Source organism: Microtus oregoni, unplaced genomic scaffold (assembly GCF_018167655.1).
Source record: "Microtus oregoni isolate MIOR12 unplaced genomic scaffold, Mior012 000020F_ref0000438, whole genome shotgun sequence".
NCBI classification, from domain to species: domain Eukaryota; kingdom Metazoa; phylum Chordata; class Mammalia; order Rodentia; family Cricetidae; genus Microtus; species Microtus oregoni.
The window spans coordinates 18,606,873-18,615,730 of NW_024543079.1; the positions used below are offsets into that span (position 1 = coordinate 18,606,873).

Consider the following 8,858-nt stretch of genomic DNA (forward strand, 5'->3'; position numbering starts at 1 on the left):
TACCATCCTGCTCTCTATCTTGGTCATTTTTGTGCTGCCTCTGCTTCTTTTGAAGAATTAAATAGGTTGCCATGGCACGAGTATATTCTTTTTTGTTCAAGGCATCTTTGATCTCTTGAATTTTGTACCCCATTGAAAACATTTGGAAAGCAATGTCCCGGTCTGGTTCTTTTGGGATTTCTGTCAAGGAAATCAATGAGTCTTTCTCACGGCGCAGCCACGGATGTGCCATGACCTCCACGATGAGGGGCCTCTGTGTGGGGTCCACTGTCATTAATTGCTTTAGTAGGTCTTGAAGCTCTGGGGAGAGGTGATGTGGGATCCAACAGTTTCGGGATAGAATCTGTGCCTTTATCTTGGAGAGCTTTGTGTCTCGGAATGGGAGGTATCCAGTCACTAGAAGGTAGAGGACCACTCCAAGGCTCCAGATGTCAGTGGGAAGCCCTTCATATTCTGTGAGACCGAACACCTCGGGGGCACAATATTCAGTCGTGCCCCAGAAGCCCTTGACCTTTTCCCCAGAGGTGAATCTTTTTCCCAGACCAAAGTCACTGAGTTTGATGTGCCCCTCCCAATCCAGTAGGATGTTCTCTGACTTGATGTCTCTGTGGGCAATATTGTGACTGTGGATATATTTGATGGCCAGAGTCAGCTCCCTAAATAGAGTCCGTGCCTCATCCTCCTCCAGATGGCCGCATTCAGTGACACGTTTCAACAGGGATCCCCGGGCGGCATATTCCATCACCAGGTAGGTTTTCTGCTTGGTCTCGATGACCTGCAGCAGCTGGACGATGTGAGGGTGCTGTAAGGTTTTCAGGAGCTCAATCTCACAGTTGATCAGGGGTTCGGTACTTGTGCCCTTTTTCAATATTTTGATGGCGACCAGGGTCTGGGTCACAAGGTGGAGAGCCACTTTGACTTTTCCCAAGGATCCTTCACCAAGGGTGCCCATGACATAATAATCCTTGGCCAGGGTGTGCCCTTCGAAGGAACTGGTGGTGAACTTTCTTGTCATTGGGCCTCGCTTCTCTTGGTGGAAGTGACGAGTAGCAACAGCAAGGAAAGGTGGCAGAGAAGAGAAATTAAATCCCTTCTCGTAACTCTCATCATCACTATAAATTCTAAGATTAGCCATCAAAGACACCCCAAGAAACAGTAAGGATATGTTTCCTGGGAACAGAAAAACAAGAACACAAGGACAAACACCATGGATGGGAAGAATGAAGGATCAGGGCAGGTAGGAAAGGAAATGGAAAGACAAGAGAGTCAGGAAAATGAGGATCCCATTTCAAAGGGCAAAACATTGAAACTCTTGGCTAAGGAACCCACCAGGAGGGGAAGGCACTGAGTTAAAGGCCACAGTTGAGTGTCAAGATAGGTTTACCCAGGAATGCATGGGATGCGATATGCCCCAGCTGAAAGACTGAGAGTATATAAACAATATTAGGGGCCACAATCACACAGTGCCTATGGAGAAGAATGAAAATTTGTCATTTTCTGAAAATGGAGGTAATTTGAGGCTACTGTATTACATGTAATAACCTAGCCCAACAAAGACAAATATCCCAAGTTATTCTCGTTATATTATGCAGGATCTGGGCAGTTTGGGGCTGGACTGAAAGGAAAGGGAACTGGTAGGAACCTTGATGATAAAAATCGGAATGGGTAGAGAGTTGCAGAAAGGAGCAGGCTCACACAGTCAAAGTGTATGTGTGCAAAATGTCAGTGAAGTAAAGTGTAATTAATGCATACTAAGGTCAAGTTGGAAAGAAAAAGCGAGTTACAGTTTTAGCGTGGCAAAGGAAAATAGGAAGTTAGGTAAAGAGAAACGGATGTTTGCCAAGTGGTGGTGGCGCAGGTCACTCAGCACTCAGGACAGAGGCAGGTCAGTCTCCAAGTTGGAGGCTAGCCTGGTCTACAGAGCGAGTTACAGGATGGCCAGGGCTACAGAGAGAAACCCAGTCTCTAAAAACCAAAAAAAATTAAGAAAACAAACAAACAGCAAACAAAAATGAATGCATATGACGGTTCAGTCATGAAGAAAAGTAAAATAAACAAGTCAGAGGCTGAAATCAAAGCACCCAAATGAAAAAGGTCACATACACAAAAGCCCCAAACTTCTGAGCTTGTGTGAGCAAAACAGCAGGAAAGAATGTCAGTCCAACCAACCACCAACCTCCAAGTCCTATGGTCACCACCAAACAGCTCTCTGCACAGAAGGACCCAAACCAGTCCTAGGTGTTACAGGGACAGCTGTCTGTCATTGCTCACAATGGCTCTTGTGAGGTCAGAGCATTAGTGAACCAATCCCAGCTGGCACAGCCCTCAGTGGCTCTTCTCACATTTTGGTCCCATGGGGCTAGCTCTACCTGCCGCTTTTCATTTCATTGAGACTCATACCTCGACAAGAAACACCTTAAGGGAGGAAGGACTTTATTTAAGCTCATGCTGTGAGGGGGTCCAAGGAGTGTTGGGGTTCCTTTTCTTGCACTTGTAATCTCATAAATAAAAGAATTCAGTAAGACTTGGAAGAAGCTCCTTCACAACTTTGAGTATGAGGGACAGTGGAAGGGAATGGGAGAAAGCCCTCCCTGCTGCATTGGAGGCCAGCAAGTCAGCCAGGTGGATGAACTGGGTGTAGAGAGGCTTTGGAGCATGTGAGAGAGATTCCAGAGTGTACAAGAATACAGGAATACATCTCAGAGCTGGAACTGGTACAGCAAAGAAACAGAATCAGAAGGGAAAATTACTCTTCCCTGAGATAGGACCAAAAAGCTGAGCAGGCTCTGTGGTGCTACTTGGGGGAAGCTGCATGCATCCGTCAGTTTTGAGGAGGGCCTTTTGGAAGCATGACTACCAGCAGGGACACAATTATTCCTCCCATCTTCCTAGCATGGCTTTAGTTGAGCCAGCTCTCATGGGTGAAGGTCTCTTGGCCAAGGCCAGATTTCCTACAGGCTGCATCCCCCCCCCCCAACCCTATTTTTAAGAATGAGAGAATAGGATGTAACATTTTGAGGACTTAACAGAGACAGGACTAGGCAGGGCCAGAGAGAGAACTGACTTGGTCCACACCAAAGCCCAGATACCTACACTTTCATATAGTGTGTAGCTGAGTCTTATCCTTTTCATGTTTCCAGGAAAACAGGAGGTGGCATCCACAGTTGACAATGGCGGGAGGCTTTGGGCCACAATGGCCTCTAAGGCTTTCATCTCTGTGACAAGGCAACTGATAAGGCGGGGAAAGTGATGGTGACTGTAGCGGAGATCCAGGAGGGGGCTGGTTAATCAGCTTTGGACCCCCCTGTGAGAGGGTCCTGTTCTTTTATTTTTTTTAAGATTTATTTATTTATGTATACAACATTCTGCCTCCACGTATGCATGCCAGAAGAGGGCGCCAGGTCTTATTACAGATGGTCGTAAGCCACCATGTGGTTGCTGGGAATTGAACTCGGGACCTCTGGAAGAGCAACCAGTGCTCTTAACCACTGAGCCAACTCTCCAGCCCCTGGGTCCTGTTCTTAAAGCTGTACCACATCTCCCAAGCTCTCTACAGCTTCCCAAACAGCACCTACTGCAGACTGTTCAAACAGACGAGCTGGGAGGGACGTTTGCAACATCCAAACCATGACAGAGATGCTCTCCATTCCACAATAACAGTTACAACAAGGATAATGATCGTGCTTCACTATGCATGACACTGGTATTTAATAGTTACTGAATGTGCAAAATGCTGTAATGACCTTTTCAAACTGTCCCTAATGCTGTGTTGTCACTTTTCAGGTATTCAACCCACATCATATCTAAACTCATGTAAATAGTTTCTTCAAACAAACAAACAAACAACTCAGATTGATTAGTGCAGTTCCTAGCTGGGTTTCAGCTTGCTCTGTAGAGCGCGCTGAGCTGGCCTCGATTCACCTGTGTCTAGATATACTACTACACTGCTGCTTCTGCTTTCTCCCAAGAGAGGCCAAGGTAAGACCTGAAGCACAGACCACAGACTAATGCTTACTTGTTTGCTACTCTTGGGTTACTCAGCTGCTTTGTTATACAACCCAAGACCATCTCATCTACCTAGGGGCAACACTGCCCACCGTTGGCTGGGCCTTCCCACATCATTCATTAGTCAGGAAAATGCCCCACAAATGTGTCCACAGGCCAATCTGCTGGAGGCAATTCTTTGGTAGATGTTTCTTCTAGGTTACCAGTTTGCGTCAGGTTGACAAAAACTAACCGGCATACTAAGTATATGAGGAGACCACCACTCCCTGACTTCTGGGCAGGCACATAGCTCAGGCAGCCACTACTAGGGTACATCCAGGGCAAGACCAAGACTTAGAAGGTTCCTTGGATGCTGACTTTCTGGAGGGCCAGGAGCCAGGGTTGACCCTGAGGCATGTTTAGGACTAAGGAAATGCCCACAGGGTTCTGTGAGGGCAGATGTGTATCCATGGGATACCCTCTTGTTCCTACTCAGTTTAGACCCAGTACCCAGAGAAATGCCCACATTGCTTCAAAAGGTAGGGACAATGCCCAGGAAAACACCTTGCACATTGCTCACAAGGCAGGACTGCTGCCCAGGAGAGTGAGCCATTGTGGACCTCAGACCAGGCGCAGACCAAGTATTTCATTCCAGTTCATTCCCAGCAACCAGGGACCTCTAGGTCAAATATCAAGTGGAGAGATTTTAAAAATTTTTATTATTTTATTTTACTACTTAAAAAAATACCAACCCAAATTCCCACTTCCTCCTCTCCTCCCACTCCCTCCACAACCCTCCCCTTCACCCCCTCCAATCTTAAGAGAGGGCAAGGCACCCTGCCCTGTGGAAAGTCCAAGGCCCTCCCTGCTACATCTAGGTTGAGCAAGGTATACATCCAGAGAGAATAGGATCTCAAAAAGCCAGTTCATGCAGTAGAGACAAATCCCCGTGCCATTGTCATTGACCCCTCAGTCTTCCCCAACTGTCAACCACATTCAGAGGGATTAGTTTGATCCCATGGTCATTCACTCCCAGTCCAGTTGGAGTTGGTGAGCTCCCATTAGCTCAGACAAATTGTTTCAATAGGTGAACCCCTCATGGTCTTGAATTCCTTGCTCATATTCTCCCTCCTTCCACTCTTCAATTGGACCTTGGGAACTCAGTCCAGTGCTCCAATGTGGGTCACTGCCTCTGTTTCCATCTGTTGTTAGACGAAGGTTCTATGGTGATATTTAAGATAATCATCAGTCTGACTACAGGGCAAGGCCAGCTCAGACACCCTCTCCTCTATTGCTTAGGGCCTTATCTGGGGTTATCCTGTGAATTCCTGGGAATTTTTCTAGAGACAGGTTTCTTGCTAACCCCAAAATGGCTCCCTTGATCAAGATTATCTCTTTCCTTGCTCTCATATCTGTCCTTCCTCCATCTCGGCTATCCCATTCTCTCAAGTTCTCCCCAACCCTCCCCTTCTCCCCTCCTCTTTCCCTTCTCCCCTTCCTTCTACCCCCTCCACCATGCCCCCAAATTTATCAGGCGATCTTGTCTGCTAAGTGGAAAGATTTATACTGTGACCCCAAGCTTCTTTGGTCTCCAGCACCCAAGAAGCCACCTTTCACACAGGCCCAAGGGCAAGCCCAGTAGTCAGGGGCTAATCACTGGTGGAGAGCATCAGTAGCATGCTGGCCTCAGGGCAGTCTCTGGAGCCAGGAGTTTTTCTAACATTGATTGACTGACAGATCAAAAATCTAACTCAGCCAGAAATGGGAATCTTGGATCTTGGATAAGCATCTCAGACCTTGGGAGAAGATGAAGGAAGGTTGTGTGTTTGAAGCAAGCCTGGGCTACTGGCTGAGAACCTGATCAAACAACAACAATAAAGAAACAAATGGAGAGACGTTCCTCATCCCCCCTCCACTTCCTGTTCATCCTGCAGGGGCTATACTGCCCGATACCTCCTCTCTCTTCCAATCCCACCCAGCTTACATCCAGAACCCCCTACCCCCTGTCTATCTCCCTCACTCCCTCCCTCCCCTCTTAGGCAGCATAGCACCTCCCAGCTCAGCCTGCTAGGGCGCTGGGACCGAAACTGAATCGGGAGGGCAAAAGGGAGGGCGGTAGTTCCTTTGTCTCTATAGCCTGCCTGCAGCAAGCAGGGTGGGCCCTTTGTTTGCGAGCTAACCAAGCAGCACGGAGATCCGATCTGGACACCAGGAGAACCATCACTGGGGAGTGACATCACTGGGAAGGTACATCAGTGTGCAAGAAGACCTGATCCTGTAAAAGAAGATCCATAGGGCAGTATTGGGAGGAAGAGATGGGCAGACGCCAATGCAAGAATTCACCCAACAATCTGAAAAACAACATGAAACCACCAGAAGCCAGCAACCTCACAACAGGAGGACATGAACACCTTAATCAAGAAGAAGTAGAAAAAATTGACTTCATGAAAGTGATTGACACCCTTAAACAGCATGTAAAAAATGCCCTTATAGAAATGGATGAGAAGTATAACAGAAAGTTCGAGGAATTGAGTAAATCAGTAAATGATACCCTAGGAAACCAAGGAAAAACAATCAAGCAGATAATGGAAACAGTTCAAGACTTGAAAACTGAAATGGAGGCAAAGAAGAAAACACAAACAGAGGGCCGACTGGACATGGAAAATCTAGGTAAACGAATAGAGACTACAGAAACAAGCATAACCAGCAGAATACAAGAGTTAGAAGAAAGAATCTCAGATTCTGAAGATAACATAGAGAAAATAAACGCTCTGATCAAAGAAAACAGTAAGTCCAACAAACTCTCATCACAAAACATTCAGGAAATATGGGACACAATAAAAAGACCAAACCTAAGAATAATTGGAGTAGAAGAAGGAGAAGTGCAGCTCAATGGTCCAGAAAATATACTTAATAAAATTATAGAAGAAAACTTTCCCAACCTGAAGAAAGATGTACCTATGAAGGTTCAAGAAGCTTACAGAACACCGAATACGCTGGATCAAAAAAAAAAAAAAACCAAAACATCCCCTCGTCATATAATAATCAAAACACAAAGCATACAGAATAAAGAAATAATATTAAGAGCCGCAAAGGAAAAAGGCCAAGTTACTTATAAAGGTAAACCTATCAGACTTACACCTGACTTCTCTATGGAAACCATGAATGCCAGAAGGTCCTGGATAGATGCACTGCAAAAACTAAGAGAACATGGATGCAAGCCCAGACTACTATACCCAGCCAAGCTTTCATTCACTATAAATGGAGAAAACAAAATTTTCCAGGATAAAAACAAATTTAAACAATATGTAGCCACAAATCCAGCCTTACAGAAAATAATAGAAGGAAAATCACTAACCAAGGAGTCCAACAATGACCACAATAACTCAGACATCTAGAGACCCTTCACCAGCGCAACTCAAAGAGGGGAAACACACAAACCCTACTACTAAAAAAGTGACCGGAGTTAACAACCACTGGTCATTAATATCACTTAATGTCAATGGGCTCAACTCACTTATAAAAAGGCACAGGCTAAGAGATTGGATACGAAAACAGGATCCAACATTCTGCTGTTTACAAGAAACACACCTCAACCACAAAGACAGGCACCTACTCAGAGTAAAGGGCTGGGAAAAGGCTTATCAAGCAAATGGACCTAAGAAACAAGCAGGTGTGGCCATACTAATTTCTAACAAAGTTGACTTCAAACTTAAATCAATCAGAAGAGATGGAGAGGAACATTTTATACTCATAACAGGAACAATTCATCAGGATGAAGTCTCAATCCTGAATATCTATGCCCATAATATAAAAGCACCCACGTACGTAAAAGAAACATTACTAAAACTCAAGGCAGCCATCAAACCGCACACACTAATAGTAGGAGACTTCAACACTCCTCTCTCACCAATGGACAGGTCAATCAGACAGAAACCTAACAGAGAAATTAGAGAATTAATGGAGGTAATGAAGCAAATGGACTTAACAGACATCTATAGATTATTCCACCCAAAGAGGAAAGAATATACCTTCTTCTCTGCAGCTCATGGAACCTTCTCGAAAATTACCATATACTCGGTAACAAAGCTAACTTACACAGTTACAAAAAAATATTAGTAACCACCTGTGTCTTATCAGATCACCATGGATTAAAGTTAGAATTCAACAACAATGCTACCCCGAGAAAGCCTACAAACTCATGGAAACTGAACAGTCAACTACTGAACCATACCTGGATTAAGGAAGAAATAAAGAAAGAAATTAAAGTCTTCCTGGAATTCAATGAAAATAAAAAAACAACATACTCGAACTTATAGGACACTATGAAAGCAGTCCTAAGAGGAAAGTTCATAGCACTAAGTGCCCACTTAAAGAAAACAGAGAAAGCACATATTGGAGACTTAACAGCCCACCTGAAAGCTCTAGAAAAAAAAGAAGCAGACTCACCTAGGAGGAGTAGAAGACTGGAAATAATCAAACTGAGGGCTGAAATCAACAAAATAGAAACACAGAAAACAATCCAAAGAATCAATGAAACAAAAAGCTGGTTCCTGGAGAAAATCAACAAGATTGATAAACCCCTATCAAAACTAATCAAAGGGCAGAGAGAGAATATGCAAATTAATAAGATCAGAAATGAAAAGGGGGACATAACCACAGACACAGAGGAAATTCAGAGTCATTAGATCTTACTACAAAAGCCTGTATGCCACAAAACTGGAAAATGTAAAAGAAATGGACACTTTTTTAGATAAATACCATTTACCAAAATTAAACCAGGACCAGGTGAACAATCTAAACAGACCTGTCAGTTGCGAAGAATTAGAAGCTGTTATCAAAAACCTCCCTACCAAAAAAAGCCCAGGACCAGA

General features: G+C 44.6%; 1 pseudogene; it reads right to left on the minus strand.

Moving 5' to 3' along the window:
* Positions 1-206: 206 nt before the first annotated feature.
* Positions 207-1,015, minus strand: LOC121460390 (annotated as a pseudogene).
* Between the last annotated feature and the right edge of the window lie 7,843 nt (positions 1,016-8,858).